Raw genomic sequence first — 24,291 nt, forward strand, 5'->3', positions numbered from 1 at the left:
AGCATACTTACCAGTAATCTGTATTTCCTTCCATAGGAATTCATTGTCTGGTTTTCACCAGAAAAGTTTCTAAGTGTGTATTTTCATAAACTAAAAATATTCCTAATAAATTGCCTGTATGACTTTAACGCATTATTTCAACTGTTTACAGGAGATGCACCAGTGCTGGAACCAGAATCCAGCACTGAGTAAGAAAAAGTGACAATAGCACTACTTACCTGCTAAGTGAATATCCTCCCATAGGATAACATAGGTGATTCTATGTGCAAACTTTTTCAAGTGTCAACTGTGAGAAGCTGGCCGGGTATATGATGTCCACTATTCTAGTGGGCACCCGGCACCAGTCCAAACAACCCTTATGGTGATGGTTGTAAAGTCAACCTTATAGACCAACTATCCTAGTGGTGGCATGGACAAAGCAGTCTGAGGCTAAAACTTCAGAGAACATGTGAAGCCAGGTGTTTTACCAATAATAATCCCTTGAATATCAAATGAAAGGACACCACACAAGGTATATATCAAATATATATGTATTAATTACAAACACAACCCCTCTGCACTCTTTATGAGGTCAGAGTTTGAGATACGTTACAAGTTACTCATTAAGCATACTATAAGTTGCACAAATACAATTCTGCCCTAGGGGCCTCATGAACCATATACTAAGTGAGTGGTATAAGAACCACTTCAGGAAAGGTGAATAGGCCTACGGAATCGCTGGGGCTACACTGAACAACCAAGGGATTGGAAGTAGAAGGCCCATGGGAGGCGTGTGCAGTGTCTAAACACACACGCGAGTTACCATAGAGTTCGAATGGGAATGTAAAAGTTACAAAGTAGTAGATTTCGGTCACTTCCGGATGGACTACGGCAGAGCCCTGTTAAACTAGGACACTTGGATAGTTAATACCCACGGGAGCACCGGAGTACTCTAGTTACCTCACACAGGGAAGCCGGGTGCATAGGTGTTCTTTCGTGTCGGGTTTAGTCGCTGTTTCCTATGGAGAGCTGTAAGAAAGTGCTGCAGGTGACCAGGAGAGAAGTGTCCGGCTGGATCCAAGGGTGGATCGGAGTCGAGAAGAACCTGAAAGCAGAGGGGACAGAGTCTGGGTCCAAGAAGAAACCAGGAAGAAACCAGGCGATGTTGAGATGCAATCAGGTGAAGAGGGGAAGCTGGTCTCTGCAGCCACGTGGACCAGGAGGTGTTGACGTCGACCAGGCGCTGCATACGAGCTGTCCCACGAAGGATCTAGGTGGCTGCGGTGTCGGTATCCGGATTGGAACCAACAAGCTTTGGTAACCGCAACCCATGAAGGAAGTGAAAACGGGCTTCTGTTCAGACCAGCAAGGTCTGTGGCACTTCTCCATCACAGGGAAGATGGAGCAAGACTGGATCAACCAGGCAAGCGTTGTAGATTCGAAGATTCGTCTTTCTAGGGCTCACTAGCCAACGGGCTAGCAACCGGGAAGACGCATTGAGCTGAAATGCAGGCGCAGGCCCCACGCGGCACTCGTGGAGTGTGGAGTGCTGAGCTTTGGTGCAAATGCTGCTCGGGTCTGGGGCTTCTCAAACCCCAATGCACAACTTCGAGGGTACCTCAGAAGCTGCACAGGTAGCAAAAAGCAGGTAGTCCAGGATGTCCGTCCCACGTCTCTCGTGTCAGCCATGGGTCTCAGCTTTGCTGTGGATGTGGGTGAAAGTCGGAGAAGTCTGGAAGTCCAGTTCCTGAGTGGCTGAGTCTTCGGGTTCCGGCGGGAGCATCGACAAAGCAAACTGGCAAGTTACTGGTGGTGTCTGTTTGCACGGGGTGGTTACTCCTTGACCACAAGGGAGATGTCTTCAGTCTTGCAGTCGATATGGAACGTCGAAGGTCCAAGAGTTTCGTTTCAGAGTTTCTTTCCAGGATAATCTCATGTCTCTAGACACAGCTCCTATTTTTATACTATACTAAGGGGCTGGATTACCTGCTAGGTCCCTCCTATGGGTGGAACCTGGGAAGGGAGTGGTTACATGCCTTTCCCTTTGTACAGTTTCGCGCTGGGGGTGGAGTGCCCCAGCAACTGGTTTGAACCAGGCTATGCATGGAGCACCTTGTGTGCCCCAGGCAGGGTCTGGTAAAACATCTTTCCATTGAACCCACCCTGCCCCAATACACTAAAGGCTGTCTGGGGAGGTGCTAGCAACTCCCTCAACAGGAAACCTATTGTCCAGGCCTCCCTTGCCAGAGTTTTGTCCAGCTGCAGGAGGTCAGACTTGTGTCTGTGGCACCAGCATCCATTTTGTGATGCTGAGGCTCTGTTTAACTTTAACCAGGTAAAGCAGTAACTACATGTCTTCTCCCTCTAGATAGGTGACATGCTACCCCCGCCGCCAGGACTGGCGGGGGGGGGGGGTAGTATTCCAAAGTGTTTGACACCTTACACAACATGTTTTGATAAAGCCAAACCAAAGTTAGTATTAACCGCAGTTGATTATAATGCACTTAAGAGTATATGGTATGGCTAGATCATAGAACAGCTATAAGGACATGGTTCCGAAAGCTGCAGACAGGCTCAGCTCATGCTAGAGCACCATCTCAAATAAAACCAAGCACTCTGCCTTCAGGATTATCAAGGCCTGCCATAAGAATGACTTCTAGGTATATATGTGTCTATATATAAGGGTAGATATAGGAATACTATATCTAAGCAAGAGGTGAATACACCACCTTGCCCAAGCTGAGTGATAAGCCTGTGGTGTCAATTTGGATGGCCAGCCAGTGGTGGGATAATTCATGCTGCAGCCCCTGGTAGGCCTTGTATGCACCTATGCCCTGGGTACCTATGGTACACTATACAGGGGCTCACAAAGGTGACCCAATTCCTAATTAGGTATGTACCTAAAGTACATGGAGTCCATTTTACAAAGAGAGCAGATAGCCTGGGGTCCTGAATATCATGATCCCAGGCCAACTAAGTCAAAAACCAGCTAAACACTAGACAAAAAGTTGGGGTAACCATATAGTCAGATATCCACCATCCTACATCAACTTTTAAAATAGAATAATATTCCTTAAAAATCACTACTGTAACCAAAATGCTTTAACTCAACTGTTTACAGGAGATGTGACAGGACTGAGTCTAGGATCCAGACCTGTGGTTAGAAAAGTAATCCATAAAGTAACTAATTGCATTTAACTAGAAATCCCCATTGAGCTCAATGTTGCATTGTGTTTGAAATTGTGTTGCCCATTGCAACAACTGTAACTACAGTACTTAAAAGTCTATTGTCTATTTGCAAAGTACTTAGACTAAAGTAATTCATTCTGAGAAAGTCTATTTTGTAATGTATAATGTAATTATAAGGTAATTTAAAAAATAAAATATCTAAAAAATAAATAGTTTAAAAAAATGTAGTAAATCAGTATCAAAAAAATAAATATAAGAATTAATACATTTAAAAATTGTCATTTACAAAACCATTGAAATTCACTGAAAAAAATATAGGTTTTATACATGTTATAGTTAGGGATTAGCAGTTAAAAAAAACCTTAGAAATTCACTGAAAAAAAAACTGTTTTAGGGGTGTTATAGTTAGCTGGACATTTCACTAGTACAAAACCATTGAATTTCCTCCGTTATAGTTAGTTATACTAACTATAACTCGTGCGCCCACAATCCACTGCTGATGATGTCACATATTACATAATTCATGACATGGTCAGTGACATCACTGATGACATCACGGATGACATCACTGATGACATCATCCACGTGACAATCAGATACACCTCATCATACACTAGTATAACCTTTCATCACTCACTATAAAATATAAACTGCCATTTTTTAAACCATTGACACACCAACACAAAACCCACTCAGTGATTTGTAGATCTACACACACATCTAAACACTTACCTATACATTCACTCATACATTCTGACAAAGATCAATAGAACAATATTAAATATACTTATACATCTATATTAACATTATAGAGCAGCAAATATCCTACTCACTTATGCAGTCATCCTACTCACTTATGCAAATACTTGATAATACTTACATTTACTCATCTACACACTTAAACATAACTATATTGATTTATATAGAAAGTAACTCATACTTAGTGTGTTATAAAATCACTAATATAAGTATACAGTTTTCCATACATTTAGTCAGACAACCACTGATTCTTATATATACTTATTTATATACACTAACGGTCACATACAGTGCCTTTTATATTTCAACATGGTTAGACATGTATCATTGAGAAATATACTCACTCATCAACACACCCATAAAGAGATTCACTCCCCAAACAACTGTTTACACCTTCAGTCTTAACATCATATACCTACTAAATCAACTATTTACACATCTTTGGACAGCCACACACCTCCCACCCAACCACATATGTATTCAGTCTCCCATACAAATGCTCACTTAACTAATTAAAAACTAATATAGAGTTTCACACAGCAGTAACCAACTTATGCAGTTGTTTACACAACAAGAGACAGAGTGATACAGATACTCACACAGTTTAATCACTTTCCCATATATTTAGTGAGACACTTTAAATTATGCACTTACACAGTCAATCACAGTACTACTAAATGCTCCATCCAGACACTTATACATCCACTCAGTCTTCATTACAGATTCCTATATATAGAATACTTTTTTTAATATAGAAGCAAACCACATTCACTGGATGATATCAGTGATGTCACTGACCATGTCATGAATGATGTAATATGAGACATCATCAGCAGTGGATTGCGGGCGCGCGAGTCATAGTTAGTACAACTAACTATAACGGAGGAATTTCAATGGTTTTGCACAGTGAAATGTCCAGCTAACTATAACACCCCTAAAACCTATGCTTTTTCAGTGAATATATATATATATATATATATACACACACACACACATATATGTGTGTGTGTATATACACACACACACAGATATATATATATACACATATATATATATATATATATATATATATATATATATATATATATATATATATATATATATATATATATATATATATATATATATATATATATACACACACATACACTATATACACTGATGAAAGCCACGGCTGAAACGCGTCTGTTTTGATCGAATTGCGCAATAAATCCTAAACCAGGGTTAAACTAACGAGAGTGCTGCTCCTTCTGTTATTAGACAGTGGAGCATTGTATGTTAGCGGTTCGCCACCGCTGGATCGGGCACCCGTTCGAATTGAGTGCAGGCTTTAGACGGCGACCATTGGAACATTGAAAACCAAAAAAAACCTGCACTGCCGCTGTGAGCCGTGAAATCAACACCCGTCCCGAGGGAGCAGAGCAAGAGAAGCAGAGGTCAAGGCGGCTCGGAAATCGGAGGTAGGAGAACCGACAGCACTTCATTTACTACCGGCAAAAGTGAGTTAGGAGCACAGATAATGGAATTCACCGATGTTTAGTGAAACAGCCCGTCGCGAGGTGGCGACTGGAATCTTTAAAATACGCCCTGGGGGAAGCACACAGGGCCCGACCCAAACACAAGATGCTGCACAGCTAACTGTGAAAAGTAAATACCAACAGTTAGACAGACCGTATGAAAGAGAAATAAGAAAATGGTGGGAGGCCACGTCCCTCCAACATTATGTTGAAGTGAACAGAGTACCACGTGGCCTCAGCATTTACACAATACCGGCGTACGAAAATCCGGACCCGGATCTATTAAGTGAGTGGGCAGAGAACACGGCTCATTCATCTGAAGGAATTCTAAAGCTTTTAATTAAATTTGCTGGAGGGTTCTGGAGAAGGCCCTAAAAGATATAGAATCACTGGAAAAGAACATCTGTTGTTAGACAGTGGAGCGTATATATATATATATATATATATATATATATATATATATATATATATATATATATATATATATATATATATATATATATATATATATATATATATATATATATATATATATATATATATATATATATATATATATATATATATAATTCCGAACAGTCTATTTGGAATAACTTTGGTGCCGATTGAGGGATCTGCCTGTAATTTTCCTTAAATTTGCCTCGCTGCGCTCCGCTCCTTCCCTGAAAGTTTCGGGGGGATTTGTCAAGAGGGGGCCGAGAAAAAAGGGGGGTCCCAAAACCTGTTTTCCCCATGTTAATTTCCATAGGGACATTCTGACAAGGCTACAGCTCGAACGGCTGAACGGAATTATACCACATTTGGCAAAATGGTAGGGACTGGTATGCAGCAGTGCCTTTTGTATGTTTGGTGTAAATCCCTCTGGTAGTTCTTGAGAAAATTGAATTTGAAATTTTTCAAATGACATTTTCTATGGGACCTTTAGACACGGCTACAGCCCGAACGGCTGAACGGAATTACACCAAACTTGGCAAAATGGTAGGGACAGGTATGCAGTAGTGCCTTTTCTATATTTGGTGAAAATCCTTCCAGTAGTTGTTGAGAAAATGAATTTGAGCAAATTATATATCTATATGCGCTCAACATTCTATTGAGAATAACTTTGGCGCCGATTGAGGAATCTGTGTAGTTTTCCTGAATTTTGGCCAGCTCCGCTCCGCTCCTTCCCTGAAAGTTACGGGGGGATTAGTCAAGCTGGGGCCAAAAAGGGGGTCCCAAAACATGTTTTCCCCATGTTAATTTCCATAGGGACCTTTAGACACGGCTACAGCTCGAACGGCTGAATGGAATTACACCAAACTTGGCAAAATGGTAGGGCCTGGTATGCAGATGTGTCTTTGCTATGTTTGGTGAAAATCCCTCCAGTAGTTCTTGAGAAAATTGAATTTGAAATTTTTCAAATGGCATTTTCTATGGGACCTTTCGACACGGCTACAGCCCGAACAGCTGAACGGAATTACACCAAACTTGGCAAAATGGTAGGGACAAGTATGCAGTAGTGCCTTTTCTATATTTGGTGAAAAGCCCAACAGTAGTTTTTGAGAAAATTGAATTTGATCAAATTATATATCTATATGCGCGCACCGTACGCGTACCCTTACGTGCGTGAGCGAGTTTCTGATTGGCTGGCAGTCGACTGTTAACATTCCAAACTGTCCAAACCAGGAAGTGTTGGCCACCATCTTGTTTTTCAGGAGAACTGAGGCACAAGAGAGCCCAAAACAAGAGAGCCCAAAACAAGAGTGGAAAACACGAAAAGGGGGCAGGGTAGAGAGCCCCCAACCCTCTAGTCCTTCTCAGGGGGTCCCAAAAGGACCCCCAAGGGCAAAAAAAAATAAAAATCACAGGGTACGCGTACCGTGCGCGTACCCCGCGATTTTAAAAAAACCCTGCCCCCTTTTCGCGTTTTCCACTCTTGTTTTGTGCTCTCTTGTGCCTCACTTCTCCTGAGAAACAAGATGGCTGCTCAGGTGGTCCCAGAAGGATAATAACATAAATAAACGTTATCCGCTAATAGAATTAGCATTTACAAAACCTTTGAAATGTATTGAAAAAAAATATGGGTTTCACGCCTGATATAGTTAGGAATTTGCATTTAAAAAACCTTGCATATTCACTGAAAAAAACCATAGGTTTCAAGCCTTATATAGTTAGGAATTAGCATTTAAAAAACATTGCAAATTCAATTAAAAAACCATAGGTTTCAGGCCTTATATAGTTAGGAATTAGCATTTTAAAAACCTTGCAAATTCACTTAAAAAAAACCATAGGTTTCAGGCCTTATATAGTTAGGAATTAGCATTTAAAAAACCATTGAAATTGCTCCTATTCAGTTAGTTGTACTAACTATATTTCGCGCACCCGCAATCCACTGCTGATGATGTCACATATTACATCATTCATGACATGGTCAGTGACATCACTGATGACATCACTGATGACATCTCAAATGACATCACTGATGACATCACTGATGACATCACTGATGACATCACTGATGACATCACATTTGACATCACTGATGATATCATTCATGTGATAATACGATGCACCTCCTCACACTCTAATATAACCTTTGATACACCAAGTGTTAAATACAGACTACCATTCTAGAAACCATTGACACACCAATACGAGTTACTACATACGCACTCACTGATTTCTAGGTCTACACACTCATTCACTCATAGAATCACTCATACATACAGTCACTCATCAATACAATACTATCATATGCACTCATACACCTATACAGACACTCACACACTGCCACTCATCCATGGAGTTACTCACACACCTAGTCAGTCATGCAAAGAATCAATCACACTTCCATTTCCTCAACTATACAGTTATACACACAACACTTTACTTATTCAAACATATACTAACACATACTTACTCTCTTATACAATCACTGATACAAGTACACAATGATCCATATAGCCACTCGCACATTCACTGGCTCTCATGTATAGTCATTTATATATGCCAACTCTCACATGCACTGTGTTTTACATATGTACTTACTTGCACATGTAGCACTGAGATATCCATTCACTCACCAACACACCCATGCACACAGTCAACCGCCCATATAGCTGTTTCCACATGCACTCTTGAACTCATACACCTAGTGAATCAACTGCTCATACATCTATGCACAGAGTCGCACACCTTCCAGCCACCCACACACACACTCAGTCTCCCATTCAAATACTTGGGCAACCAATCAATAACCCATATAGCCACTCATATCGCTACTGATCAACTCATGCAGCAGCTTACACAACAACAGACATACTGATGCACACATTCAGACAGTTTAGTCACTTACCCATGCTTTTAGTAAGACACATTTAATCACTCACTCATACAGTCACGCACCTACTAAATCCTTCATCCAGACACTTATACATCCACTCATTCTTCAACATGTAAAACATATTTAAACTTTACAGAAACACACAGTTACTGGATGATGTCATCAGTGATGTCAAATGAGATGTCATCAGTGATGTCATCAGTTATGTCACTGACCATGTCATGAAGGATGTAATATGTGACATCATCAGCAGTGGATTACGGGTGCGCGAAATATAGTTAGTACAACTAACTATATGGAGCAATTTCAATGGTTTTTTAAATGCTAATTCCTCACTATAAAAGGCCTGAAACCTATGTTTTTTAAGTGAATATATATATATATATATATATATATATATATATATATATATATATATATATATATACACATACATACACACACACATATATATCTCGACTCCACTTTTCCTTAGTGCCTCCTCGCACAAACAGGATCACGGACACAGAATATCAGAATATGCTAGTGCCAGATATTTTACTGGAACGGTGCATGCCTCAGACGCGTTTCGGACACGGGGCTGTGCCCTTGTTCACTCAACACACATATACATACATGTGAAGACAAAAATACACTTACCAGAGCCCAAGAGGACTATGAAGCAAGTAGCAGAGTGAAAACTATTCTTCATAATAAGTGCACTTATGTAAGAAGGAACAGGAAAACAAGCATGATAATATAGCAAGACAAAAAGGCAAACAATGAATGAAGCTAGACAAACAGTAGGTGCCTAATAACTGCAGTGAACACACATGAGAAAGCAATCAAGGAAAAACGGGAGAATGAAAAAGACAAGTTAAGAAAAAGTTTACGAAACAAGGTAGGTGGGGCAAGGCGGTAGACTAAATATGTTAGGACAAGCACGGGGATACTAGAAACTGTAGCAAGCAAAGGTGGAATTGAAAAGTAACTAGAGAGAAAATGCACTGTGCAGGAAAAACAAGCAGAGTGGTGAGCCTATACAGGGACATGGAAAATAAATATGTAAAGGAACAACAGGATCAGACACTGGGATCCAAGACAGGAATCAAAAGGAAATGGTAGCAAGATCAGAATGAAAAAAGTAGGAGCAAACTAGCAAGGGGTCAGATAGGGGATGCACCTGACTTGAGAAAGAAAAAACAGGCAATGCAGCGCAGAGAGAAATCTGCAGCAAGCTGCACTGGAACAGGAGACAGACTCTGGCGGAACTAAGGCAGGGATTGGTCAACAAACAGATAAAAAGAGCTTCGGTACACAGAGGTTCAAACATTAACGCATGCACAAGGAATTTCAGGCAATAGTAGCTTATAGATGGTTCCAGGAAGCAACAAACTCAGGGTGGCGTCACATGATTGGGCTGCACAAGTTTAGCAAAAGAGGGAGGTTGTGTGTGTGTGTGTGTGTGTGGGGAGAGGGGCGCACGTGTGTTCTTATACGAAAGAATCAAGTGCTTAGGAACAGCAGTACTAGCACTACTAAAAGTATTGCACCTTTGTGGTCCGGTTTTCATGAATGCTTGACAAAGCATTCTGGGGTGTGTTGTACATGGAAACAACAGTTTCCTGTGTGTTGAACATTGAAATGGTACGCTGAAAGAAGTCATTGGGGACTGTGGATGAGTTCTAGTGATTATTTCCAGGCTACAGTTGGTCTGTGTGCAGTGTCCCCCAGTGGCGGAGAGATGGAGTCGTAACACACCCACTACCTACTGAGGGATAAAAGAGCTTCTTGGTGTGTGGGTCAATGTCCCTGGACTGCTGGGTGTGTTCAGGGCTCCCACCCATGCCAAGGCATCAGTAGGCCATGCCAGCGTAGCTGGAGCTGGACATTAGGCTTAGTCTTAGCCTTAAGAAAATAAATAGCACACAGCTCTATGTTCAGAAAACACGGCAGGATGCCCTCACAAGTGCTTATCGGTATCCCAGTTCCACGTGCCCAAGCTTAATCACACAATATAGCAACAAAGCAACATAGTTGTAATTTGTTCAGATGCATCTTTATAGATTAAAAATGCACGCACTGATAGGTTGGGAGAGGTATTCCTCCAAAGAGAGAATGCTAGGTAAAGCAGGCTTTTCTAGGTCACATGTTGTATTGCAGGAGTTGATGCTTCCTTAGTGCCATAAAGGAGGATTATGCCCCGGTTGCTCTGACAAGAAACTGGGTATCCTAGCTAGGCAAGTTTTGACAAAGAAGGATTAATCATATGTTTCTTGTCAGTTCTGTGGGCAGCATTCATTTTTCTTCTTGCACAAATACCATTTGCCCAAAGGATAATTGTGATCAGTTGCCGGCAAATCTCAACGGCAGGTGTAAGAGTGCAACCACAATCCAAAACTCAAACATTTCATTAATACAAACGGATGGACTTAATTTACACCGAGGACAAGAAAGCATCACCCCTGGGTACAGCTAGTACAGCACAAATTAACGATTAGCAGTCATGGGTTGTTATCGGTCAGAGGGAAAAGTTCAGATTTCACCGATACCAGAGCACACGAAGAGTATGAATGTGAGGCACAGCATTTGTACTGTAATTGAACCATAGGATTAAAAACCCTCAAGCAGCGCTAAGAAGGTAAACCAAAAGGGAACTTTATGGACACCTAAACAATTATGGGAATCTTTACACTCTTCTGCGCTTCCATGGAAGAAGCATAAACACAGACACGTATTCTCAGTTAGCAAAACCACAGAAAACTACGTACGCATACACTACTAACAGAAACCTTCAGAAGATCTCACTGCTACAAAGCAACGGTTTCAAACCTTCACCAGCCAACACCCACCTCGTATGATAACGAGCCTTCGCACTGCTTGTGAAGCCTTGAACCTTGCACACATTACATTACAATCTCTTCTGAACGAAGATTACATTCACAAGACCTGGCTTTTCACTCAATGACACGAAAAGCAGTAAACTACAAAAGGCCAGTGCAATCCATACAAGAAAAACGCTTACGGCATTTATGTTTTAAAGATGTTTTGTCAGTCTTTCCAAAAATCAACCAGAAAGTAAAGAAGGGCTGGAGAACATTAAATGTGCTTGAAACACTGCTTTGCTCTAATCTAACCAATTTTGAGGTGTCTGTTGGGCTGAGAACACACTATAGCTCAAAGTATGCAAAAGGCTATCAAACCGTCAACACAGACTTGCTTACATTAAATAGGAGACCAGAGACCTATACAAAAACACACGTAGAATACACCGCACTTAAGAGTAGAATGCATTTTCATGATCCGCAACTATGTTTTTTTTGGTTAAACTTTAATACAGGAACTGGTGCATTTTAAAACTGATACCTAAAAATGTTTTAAAGTTATAACATTTGAACTGAATATATCGCAAAGGCAGAAAGATCGTATGTCCACTGCCACGTTATCATGTATGTATCAATCAATCAATCAGTGACACTTATAAAGCGCGCTACATACCCGTAGGGTCTCAAGGCGCTGGGGGGGGGAGGTGCCGCTACTGCTCGAACAGCCAGGTCTTCAGCTTCTTCCTGAAGGAGAGGTGGTCTTGGGTCAGGCGCAGGTCGGTCGGGAGGGAGTTCCAGGTCTTGGCGGCCAGGTAGGAGAAGGACCTTCCTCCTGTCGTCGCTCTTCGGATGCGGGGGACGGCGGCGAGGGCGTGGTTGGCTGATCGGAGGTGGCGTTTGGGAGCGTAGAAGTTGACTCGGCTGTTGAGGTAGCTCGGGCCTTGGTCGTGTAGGGCTTTGTGTGCGTGGGTGAGGAGGCGGAAGGTGATTCTTTTGTTGACGGGGAGCCAGTGAAGGTCTCTCAGATGTCCGGAGATGTGGCTGGTTCGTGGGATGTCGAGGATGAGTCTGGCTGAGGCGTTCTGGATCCGCTGGAGTCTCTTCTGGAGCTTGGCGGTGGTGCCGGCGTAGAGGGCGTTGCCGTAGTCCAGTCGGCTGGTGACGAGGGCCTGGGTGACGGTCTTTCTGGTCTCGGTGGGGATCCACCAGAAGATCTTCTGTAGCATGCGTAGGATGTTGAAGCACGCCGAGGAGACGTTGTTGACTTGCCTGGTCATGGAGAGGGAGGAGTCCAGGATGACGCCCAGGTTTCGTGCATGGTCTGTCGGTTTGGGTGCGGTGCCCAGGGCGGGAGGCCACCAGGAGTCGTCCCAGGCGGAGGGTGAGGAGCCCAGGATGAGGACCTCCGTCTTGTCCGAGTTCAGTTTCAGGCGGCTGGTCGTCATCCACTCGGCTACCTCTTTCATCCCTTCGTGCAGGTTGGCTCTGGCGGCGGCGGGGTCGTTGGTCAGGGAGAGGATCAGCTGGGTGTCGTCGGCGTAGGAGATTATGCTGAGGTTGTGTTTGCGTACGATGGCCGCGAGGGGGCTCATGTAGACGTTGAAGAGGGTGGGGCTCAGAGATGATCCTTGGGGGACGCCGCAGATGACTTCGGAGGCCTCTGACTTGTAAGGTGGTAGGCGGACTCTCTGTGTTCTTCCGTCGAGGAAGGAGGTGATCCATTCCAGCGCCTTGTCCTGGATGCCGATGTTGCTGAGGCGCCGTACTAGGGTGCGGTGGCAGACCGTGTCGAATGCCGCGGAGAGGTCTAGGAGGATGAGGACCGCTGTTTCTCCATTGTCCATCAGGGCTCGGATGTCATCGGTGGCGGCGATGAGGGCGGTCTCGGTGCTGTGATTGGCTCGGAAGCCGGACTGTGAGGGGTCGAGGGATCCGTTCGTCTCGAGGAAGGCGGCCATCTGCTTGTTGACGGTCTTCTCGATGACTTTGGCTGGAAACGGGAGGAGCGAGATGGGGCGGTAATTCTTGAGTTCGGTGGGGTCCGCTGTGGGTTTCTTGAGTAGAGCGCTGAGTTCGGCGTGCTTCCAGCTCTCGGGGAAGGTGGCTGTGTCGAAGGATGTGTTGATGATGTCTCGCAGGTGGGGTGCGATGACAGTGTCGGCCTTGTTGAAGACGTGGTGAGGGCAGGGGTCGGTCGGTGATCCGGAGTGGATGGAGTTCATCGTGCGGATGGTGTCTTCGGTGCTGATCGGGGTCCAGGCGTGGAGGGTGGTGGTGGGGGGGGGGGGTGGTTGTTCGGTCATGGTGTGCGTTGGTTGGTTGTTGAAGCTGTTGTGTATGTCCGCGATCTTGTTGTGGAAGTATGAAGCGAGGGAGTTGCAGAGGTCTTGCGATGGGATGATGTTGTTGTTTCCTGCGCTGGGGTTGGAAAGCTCTTTCACGATGTTGAAGAGTTCCTTGCAGTTGTGTGCGTTGTTGTCCAACCGGTCCTTGAAAGCTGTTTTCTTGGCGGCGCGGATCAGCTGGTGGTGTTTCCGGGTGGCAAGTTTGAAGGAGGTCCTGTTGTCCGGTGTCGGTTCCCTTCTCCAGACTTTCTCGAGGGCTCGGCAGTTCTTCTTGGAGCTCTTGAGTTCGTCGGTGAACCAAGGGGCCTTCTTGCTGCCGGGTCTGCTAGGCGGGGTCCTCAGTGGGGCGAGTTCGTCCGCGCAGTTGCTGATCCACTTCGTGAGGTTGTCGGCGGCCTGGCTGGGGTTCGCTGAGCTGGCAGGAGGGTGCTGGCTCAGGGAGGTGGCGAGCTGGTCTGCTGTGACCTTGTTCCAGCTTCTGCGGGCGGTCTGTTTCTGGTGGTGGTGGGTCGTCGTTCTCTTGAAGGTGAAGTGGACGCAGCTGTGGTCCGTCCATAGAAGCTCAGTGGCGTGGCTGAAGTTGATGTCTGTGCTGGAAGAGAAGACTGCGTCGAGTGTGTGTCCGGCGAGGTGGGTGGGGGTGGACACCAGTTGCTTGAGTCCCAGGTTGGCGAGGTTGTCGAGCAGGGTGCTGGTGTTGCGGTCGTTGTTGTTCTCCAGATGGAAGTTGAGGTCTCCCAGGAGGATGTAGTCAGCGGAGGGGAGGGCATGCGGGCTGACGAAGTCGGCGATGTCCTCGCTGAATTGCGTGCGTGGTCCCGGGGGTCGGTAGATCAGGGTGCCTCTGAGGGTGGTGTTCGGGTTGGTGTGGATCTGGAAATGCAGGTGTTCGGCACTGGTCAGGGTGTTGTCGGTGCTGGTCGTGAGACGGATGGTGCTCCTGTGGAAGTTACTATTTCGGATAAAACATTGATTAATGCAACATTGCTTAATTATGTTAAAACGTTTGTGCCTCTCCTTACCTAGATCAAAAGTTTGAACGCCTTTTAGGAAATATAAACCAGTAATTGTGATACCTTTCTATTTATATATAAAACTAGCAGCTCGTCCCGACCTTGTCCGGGAACAATCAGGCTTCACGGCCCCCGCCCACCCCGACATTGTCCGTGGGTCCCCTGGAGTAGCAGCCTGTCCCAACCTTGTCTTCAGGGCCCCGCCCGCCCCGACATTGTCTGTGGGTCCCCCGGAGCCTTACCTCATCCGCCGCACCTCCCTGCGCTCCTGAGTTCACCCGTCTGTTGCTCCTCCGCGCCTGTCCATCAGTCCTCTCCGCTCCTACCAGCCTGTCCGCCGCTCCTCGCCGCTCCTCCCAGCCTGTCCGCCGCTCCTCGCCGCTCCTCCCCGCCTGTCCGCCGCTCCTCTTCGCTCCTCCCCGCCTGTCCGCCGCTCCTCTCCGCGCTCATGTCCACCGCTCCTCCTCGCGCTCCTGGACGCCGCTCCTCCCCGCACTCCTGATGTCAGCACGCACGTTGCGGCCGGCGCTACTTCCATGGGACTACTTTTTTTTCGTAAATTTTTTAAATAACTTATACTTTTTGAATTTATATAGCCTATGTCCATCTGCACACCCTGACAATTACAACGATGTATCGGGTGTGTGGATTGGCGCTCTGGTTCCCGAGTTTACCCGCCTCAAAGGTTCAAAGTTCTTCCTTTATAATAGTAGTATAGATTGCTAGGCCATATGGGATCTGAAAGCTTCAGATTTGTATGGAGAAATTGTAAGAGTTTGAGACAATACCAGTAGGGTGATGTGAAGTCTAACTGATCAGTCTTGTGAAACATGGTGTTAGTCTAACAGTTGTACGTTTCACCAAACACGAACAGGGAGACAGTCTAACGAGGGCATGATGGAGCGGGAGGGGGGGGGGGGGAGAGAGACAGAGAGAGAGAGAGAGAGAGTGTGAGGGGGAGAGAGAGAGAGGGAGAGGGAGAGGGAAAGGGAGAGGGAGAGAGAGAGGTGTGTGTAATATAGTAATATATTCATTTATTTAATCTGTTTTCTTCCGTTTTATGCATTCCATTTAGAGGTTTCTACTGAGTGTCTGTTGCATTGGCTAATCTGGAATTCAATACACCTCCATTAGAAACGTTAAACAGGCCTTCCCACGCCCTCACACACAACACAGCTCCATTGTCTTACAGTTGTCAAAATGATGTTCTCTAATGCCGGAAAAATTATGCTTCTAACTGCACTCCGACCCAAACAAATATACAAATATCAATGCTCAAAAAAGCCACAGAAAAATATTTAACAGTACACCTGCATCCTCACCCTCAAGTGCACAATACAATAGACATTGAATCTTTGGATTTTGTTTACAAACAATAACACCACACACCTTCACAATACTACTTCAGAAGTTACAACAGAAGAAATAAGATAGACTACTTGATCCATTGTCCACACAGCTCAGCAACAGAGGCTTATACTTTGACCATGTAACCACACAACCCATTGTTAAAATGAAATAAACATACGTCCTGCAGCTAACTGGTTCAGACCCCAACACAGGACAACAAACGAAACCTACAATAACCACTACCATCAAGCAATAAGCAGAATATTGTATTGTAATTGCATTTATATAGCGCTTACTACCCCTAACAAGGTGTCGAAGCGCTTTTCGACAAGTAGCGGGCTACTCCAGAACCCATAAAGGATTAGTGGTGAACTAGTTCAGTGAAATAGGACAGTAATTTGACAAGTGTGTATGTTAGTCTGTTATTTTGATTGGAAAAGAATAGTGGAGGAATAAAAGAGGGAAGGGCCTAGAAACTTTTTTTTTTTAGGGCTCGGCCTATGTCACCACTTTGTCAGAATTGGGGCGGAGCTCCGAGCCGTTTTGTTACGGGGCTCAGAATAGTGAAGTAAAAATTCCTCAGTGTGCAAGATTTTTCCGTAGTTTATTTTGGCATCTGCATGCTAATTGGTCATCGCAGTGCTGTGTTTCTAGTAGTCTTCATGCAATAGGCCATATGGATTTCAGTGTGTGCACTTCCTGCATATTCTGTGTGGTTACGCGCAGGGGAGTGCAATACATTTTCAATTACGAGCTGTCAGAGTGCCACAGTAATTGAACCCAGATGTTCTGGGCGCGTTCACCAGTCTGCAGTGAGTTTGGTGGGCGTGCGTAAGTCTGCATCCTTTCATGTGTAAGTGTTGGCCTTTGAAGAGCTGGCTTGGTCGTGCGCCGACAATGAGACACACAGTCTTCATTACCCCACAAAGTATGTAAGTGCGTTTGTATTGGAGACAGTAACGTCCAGGTACGAAACGGAATTCTTTTCACTGGTTATGGATGTCGCGTTATTAAAGTGTCTTGATGTCCTGCTCGAACTGGGTGTCACGATAGTGCGGCTCCATTTAAACAGCATTTCTCTTAACAAAACGGCAAACAGATGCATTTCATTGTAGAAATGTATGTAAAGATATATGTACAGACTCCGTAGCTGAAGTGTTTTCATGTTCTAGCCATAATGAAACCATTGAAAGCTAAAATAAAACACTTTACATAAAAAAAGTGTTCTGCTGCTCTTTAAAAATTCTTTTGCAATATTCCCCTCCTCGCAAAAAAAACGTATACACTCAATGTCGTCATCAAGTGGATCTGTAGCCCTCGGTTCTGTCAGTGAGGTACATAAAGAGCACAGCCTCTGACATCACAGTCTGTGCCTCCTTTAGTTCGGTAACTTTTGTGACGTCATAGTGAGCGCTGGTTTTAACCAAGCGCCTGTGACGTCAGATAGCGCCAATTTTACCCCAGCGTTTGTGATGTCAGAGTGCCCATTTTAACAGAGCCCCTGTAACGTCAGAAAGCGCCCGTTTTACCACCTGGCCTGTGATGTCAAAGAGCGCCAGTTTTACCACAGCGCCTGTGACGTCAGAGAGCGCCCCTTTTACCACAGCGTCTGTGACGTCAGAGAGCACCAGTTTTACCCCAGCGTCTGTGACGTCAGAGCACCAGTTTTACACCAGCACATGTGGCCTCTGCATGGGAAAGGGGGCTGGAGTGAGGGCTCATAGGCCTCCAGACCCCTCAAGAACCCCAAGGATTGTGGGAGCCCAGTGTGCGTGAGTGTCAAGGTGGGGTCGTGCTTGGACGGCTGAGTTATTGGGGTGCCTTCACCACCCCGGAACCACGCGCCGACTCCCAGCTCCCGCTTCTGGGACGCCAGGGGACATTTTACGAAGTTCTAACGATGTGTCCAACATTAAAGGCGGATTTAATTTGGGGGAGCTGTGTCCAGGCACACATTGTGTGTACACGCACCACTCATACTCACACACAGCCTAGGGTAGCCAGTCACACTCGCTCATTCACTGGAACTCACCAGTGCAAGCACACACACTCACATGTGTTCACTATCTCCAGCACACACACACACACACAAAAGCACATGCACCCCACACTCATTCACTGGAACTCACCAGTGCACACACATGCAAACACGTGTATTCACTATTCCCCCCTGGCTTCTTCCCCCAGACTAGCACACACTGAGCTCAGCAAGAAGCCACCTTTCAGCTGATCTGCCTCAGACCCGCCTCTGATAGCAGCAAGTGGCCCTCAGGTAGAAGTTCGCGCTTGATTAAGTACTTTTACATTCACATAACTCCGAGATTATGTCTGTGCAATGCCTGGCACTTGAGGCACCTGAGCAGCGCACACAGGGATAGACGCAGTACAACTTTCGCCAGCTATTAAACACATAGGAAATACATTTTTATTTTCATCACACCAACTAAATTAAGGGGGAAAACATGTATTGCTTTTATTGCAAAGACAATGACCGAACATTTGACACACAAAGGCACAGTGTTTTTTGCATTGATAATACGGTTTTATTTTCTGGGTGTGGGTGAGCGGACCTGGAGATGGGGGAAGGTAAATCGCACGGCTTTCTCCCCACAGCTTCGCTTTTCTTTTTTTTTTGTTACAAGAAAAAGCACGCAAGCCCAGATCCATTTAATTATCGTAACAAGACGGCTCGGAGCTCCGCCCCACAGAGTGACAGTGAGTGCAGAGTGACAGTGAGTGCAGGTGCAGAGTGAGTGCAGAGTGAGTGCAGAGTGACAGTGAGTGCAGGTGCAGAGTGAGTGCAGAGTGAGTGCAGAGTGAGTGCAGAGTGAGTGCAGAGTGAGTGACCGTGAGTGCAGAGTGAGTGACAGTGAGTGCAGAGTGAGTGACAGTGAGTGCAGAGTGACAGTGAGTGCAGAGTGACAGTGAGTGCAGAGTGACAGTGAGTGCAGAGTGACAGTGAGTGCAGAGTGACAGTGAGTGCAGAGTGACAGTGAGTGCAGAGTGACAGTGAGTGCAGAGTGACAGTGAGTGCAGAGTGACAGTGAGTGCAGAGTGGGTGCAGAGTGACAGTGAGTGCAGAGTGGGTGCAGAGTGACAGTGAGTGCAGAGTGAGTGCAGAGCGACAGTGAGTGCAGAGTGACAGTGAGTGCAGAGTGAGTGCAGAGTGACAGTGAGTGCAGAGTGCAGAGTGAGTGCAGAGTGCAGAGTGAGTGCAGAGTGCAGAGTGAGTGCAGAGTGCAGAGTGCGTGCAGAGTGCAGAGTGCGTGCAGAGTGCAGAGTGCGTGCAGAGTGCAGAGTGAGTGCAGAGTGCGTGCAGAGTGCAGAGTGAGTGCAGAGTGACAGTGAGTGCAGAGTGACAGTGAGTGCAGAGTGACAGTGAGTGCAGAGTGACAGTGAGTGCAGAGTGACAGTGAGTGCAGAGTGACAGTGAGTGCAGAGTGACAGTGAGTGCAGAGTGACAGTGAGTGCAGAGTGACAGTGAGTGCAGAGTGACAGTGAGTGCAGAGTGACAGTGAGTGCAGAGTGACAGTGAGTGCAGAGTGAGTGCAGTGACAGTGAGTGCAGAGTGACAGTGAGTGCAGAGTGAGTGTAGAGTGTCAGTGAGTGCAGAGTGAGTGTAGAGTGACAGTGAGTGCAGAGTGACTGCAGAGACAGGGTATAAGGGTGCAGGGTGCACATTGTGTGAGTGTGCAGGATAAACAGTGTGTGACTATGCAGGGTGACATTGGGAGTGTGCGGGTGAGCAGTGTGTGAATGTGTAGGGGCAGTGTGTGAGTGTGCAGAAAACACCACACACACATACACCATACACACACCACACACAACACACACACACACAAACCACACACACCACACTCTCTCAACACCACACACTCGTCACCACTCACCACAACACACTCACCACCACACAACCCCCCCCACAGACTCACCCCCACAGACTCACCACCACACACTCACCACCTCACACTCACCACTACACACTCACCACTACACACAAAACAAGACACACAACAACACACCCCCAGCCGTCAATGAATGCTCTCACCAGGCACAAACACCAACAACCATCAATGTACGCTTTCACCAAAAACAGACACGACCATGCATCAGTGCCGCTAAACACCCACGCACACAACAAACAATGTCAGTGCAACTTTCACCAAACACACACACACCAACAGCTGACAGTGCACCAGCCACTCTTTCAATTGGCACAATCATCAGCAGCTGTCAGTGCACCCTTTCACCAACCACACGCATTACCATCCAGCTATGTACGCTTGACAGCCACACTCTGTAACAGCTCTTACTGCATGCTACCACCAGTCATACACACCTCAAGCCACCACTAAACGCTTCCACCAAACACACACACCAACAGCCATCACTGTACAATTCCTACAGGCACACACATCCACCCATCAATGCACACACCAATTGATAACGCATCCACCAATTAATATTGTACCTATCGCACTATGCTGCACTTTACCTTTTAAAGATCATGCGTTAAAGTGCAGCATGCCACCATTGATAACATTCCAATCCAACACACATATCTCCAACACACACCACATGCTTCCACTCCAAAACACATGCCTAAAACACATTGCCATTTACAATGCCATTATCTCTAACTCAAACAAACCCGAGCCCTAATGCATTCCTAATGCTTGTTTAGTTTATAGCCGTAGGACGAGGATTTGGGATGAGTAAAAGGAAGGAGGGGAGTTAGTATAGGGAAATATGAAAACAAATTTTGAGTGGTGGACGTGTTCATCTGTTATTTGGATTGAAAAGAAATAATGGAGGGATAGAAGAGGGAAGGCTCTAGAATTTTTATTATTATTATTTTTGTGTAGACCAGGCACAATTTTAGACTTTGGGTGGTCACTGTGGAAGCTCAACTCCGTGAAGAAAGGCATGCTATGAATTGCAAAGCATAGGACAAAACGATACTAATGGCACAAATGCACTATTAAAATGCTGACAACATGCCAAAAAGAAAACAAAATCACAAATTACATAGAACAGGCTGGTTTATTCATTGTCCTTATCTAACACTACTGTTTACAAGGAAAGGGAAATAGACAAACCAGGACAAAACTGAAATGGGGCAAATCAAATAATCTGACCACTTGAACAGATCAACAGGCAAGCCACTTGCATGTATCTATGGATGTTTTAGGGTGACGAGACCAGGGAGAATAAAATGGATAGGCAGGTGTGCTGAAACAAAGCTGTTTGTGTGTACATCACTGTGTACCATTCATTTGCTTAGTTCGAACAGAATGGAGCCAATGGTTAATTACTTGCATTCATATATGTTTTCATAATTGTTGGGTCATCATCACCCTGTACTTCACACAGCTGAAAGTCAGCGTAATCTCCATCTACCTAGTAAGGTCTCACTCGTTTTGTTTGCTTTAACCCCTCCCCTGCTGATGACGGAACCGCTGCGTCATCAGCTGCGGTGGCGCTGTGCTGATGACGGAGCAGTTCCGTCATGGCCCTGCCGCCGCGCCTGCGCAGCGCTGATTTCGCGCCTGCGCGGCGCTCTCTATTGAGCGGGCGGGGCCATGACGGAACCGCTCCATCATGAGCACAGCGCAACCGACGCTGGTGATGGAGCGGTTACGTCACCAGCATGCGCCTGCCGCTCTGCCGCCCTCCCCCTTAGCACTACGGCGGAATAGCCGCCGCAGTGATGGGGTTAATGTCATGGGCTGCCTGCTGCATGCAGTTTGGAGCACCTTTCTCAGTATAAATCTACCCAAGTTACATGCAGTAGTTTGTGGAAGCTTATTGTTTAAGAGACATAGTCTCAAATAAACAAATAAGTGAGCGGATTGTGGAAGTGACAGACAATGCATAAAATTGCTGGTGGCATCATTAAAGAATTAATGTAAATAACTAAATAAAAGCATCATGTCGCCTGGTCTTAAATAAGCCTGGGCAGAGTTTTACTCCTCGAACTCTGCGAAGTGCCAGAAAAACTCTGCAGCAGTCTGCAGAGTTCCACCATTGGCGTAGTCTGTTAAGTCACGCTGCTCATACTGATTTTTAGGGCCTGGATTTTGTCCTGCGCTTTAAAATCAGCGTAAACGGAGGAGCTTAGCGCGCATCCAAGATGGTCGCTTGAGCTGTGAGCTCCCGAAACCCTTGCCGCCTCCACCGTCTATCCTGGCGCAAATCCTGTTTCTGACGACGGGTTCTAATAGCCACGACTCTCCTGATCTGAAAGGCCTTTTTCAGATTTTGAATCGGATGCCGGACGCCCAAATTACTCCTTCCTGAAGCCTGGAGGCCTACACCGTGGCTCATCCCGGGACTTGGGCATCTGGAGCACCCCGAAAGGAGTTGAACAACAACGGCCTGTGGTAGGGGACGGCTACCCGGGGTCTACTTTCAGTTTCGTTTTCTCTGGCTACGAAGATCGGAGGAGGCTGCCTGGTGCTCGGGCTGGCCTGCGAACACAGTCGCTTGCTTGATCTTCACCAACACCCTGCATTTTAATCTCTTGTGGTTTTCTTTGGGGGGAGCCATTTACACCAGGTCCCAAAAGCCCCTGAGGGGCGCACAACCCACCATGGCGGCCAAGTCTGAGAGTGACAAGCGGTCCCTCAAGAATGTGACTCGCGGTGGCGTGACTCAGACCACCATTATGGACAGATTTGCGCGCAATAAGGGCTCGCCCAGCGGGACTGGTAAAAAACCCGGAGGACCTCGGTGGTGGCCTCCCGGAGTCGGAGGAGCCAACACTTCGAGATGTGATGGGCGCCATCGCTAGCATACAATCGTTGATGGGCCAACAATACGAGACCTTGGCAGCCAAGATCGACACAGTGGCGGTGGATGTGGGCCTGATCAGGGCGGACTTGGCCAAGACCAACGAGAGGGTCAAGTCGTTGGATGTCAAGACAGCCAGTCTCACCACTGATGTCTCCGAACTCCAGACTGAGATCCGGACTCTTCGGACCTCGAGTGACCAGTTTGCCCGCCGACTTGAGGATTTCGAAAGTCGCGCTAGGCGCAATAATGTTCGCATAGTCGGAGTTCCGGAGTCCTCAGCCGATCACTCGACGGACTTGCTCGTTGAGGATCTGATAGTCAACCACCTCGCCCCTAAGGGCCTGAGTAACCTATTTGCGGTGGAGCCGCCCACAGGATTCCGGGCAGCCGACGCAGGCAGGGGACGGCCCCGCGACCCATCATCGCGCGGATGTTTAACTTCAGAGACAGGGACGCCATTTTGCAGGCCTCGAGGACTAGCGGCCCCACTAAGTTCGAGAATGCATCCATCAACTTTTACCCTGATTTTACCCCTTAGGTGCAGAAGCAGAGACTGGGATTTACCGCGGTGAAGCGGAGATTTGGGCATGAAGTATGCTATGCTTTTCCCCGCCCGATTGCGCATCGAACATAATGAGCGGGTGCTCTTCTTTGATATGCCAGAGGTGGTGAGTGACTGGTTGGACACATTATCTATGTCACGGGACAGTGCAGAACAATCCAGAGGTGCTGAAAGCAGCCAACGGGACCAGGAGGAGTAGGGGCACCGGTGTGTGCTACCATCGTATTGAGTTACAGTGGATTGTTATCCTTTTTTGGGTCGATGACTTTCTTCAAGACAAGCCCTGGGGTGGCGAGGAGTTCGGGGACTTTTCCTCCTCCGGGGGTTTTTCCTTTTCTACCTGTAGTTTAGATTTCCGGGGTAGGGCGACAGGCACACTGCTGAATGGGGTAGTTTTCTGATTTATTGCAGGGGTGGAGGGTGGGGGGTTGTTGTTTTGGTGTCCAGGGGGAGGGGGGATGGGTCTTCTTTTTCTTGTTTGCATTGTTCTTGAGGCTACGTATTGTTGCTTACTGTGTTTCCTTTGTGGGGTTTGGGGGTCCAGACTACTCACTTTCGGGATGGGGGTAGGGGGTTGAGAGTCTTGAGTTGGAACGTCAACGGCTTGGGGGACAAAATAAAACAGGGAATTGTACTCCAATATGTGAAGCGCCATT

General features: G+C 46.2%; 1 protein-coding gene across 5 annotated transcripts in view; it reads right to left on the minus strand.

Annotated features, from left to right (window-relative positions):
* TAOK3 (TAO kinase 3) overlaps positions 1 to 24,291 on the minus strand; it is a 1,449,622-nt gene that overhangs the window by 1,157,420 nt on the left and 267,911 nt on the right. The window contains exon 1 of one of the 5 annotated variants that reach the window (XM_086943289.1): positions 9,406 to 9,913. The exons of the other annotated variants lie outside the window; for them this stretch is intronic. The gene's annotated coding sequence lies outside the window, so the exon portion shown is untranslated. Of the gene's footprint in view, positions 1 to 9,405; positions 9,914 to 24,291 lie in introns of those variants that run through there. 5 annotated transcript variants of the gene reach the window in all.

This window comes from Lissotriton vulgaris, chromosome 11 (assembly GCF_964263255.1).
Source record: "Lissotriton vulgaris chromosome 11, aLisVul1.2, whole genome shotgun sequence".
In the NCBI taxonomy this organism is placed as follows: domain Eukaryota; kingdom Metazoa; phylum Chordata; class Amphibia; order Caudata; family Salamandridae; genus Lissotriton; species Lissotriton vulgaris.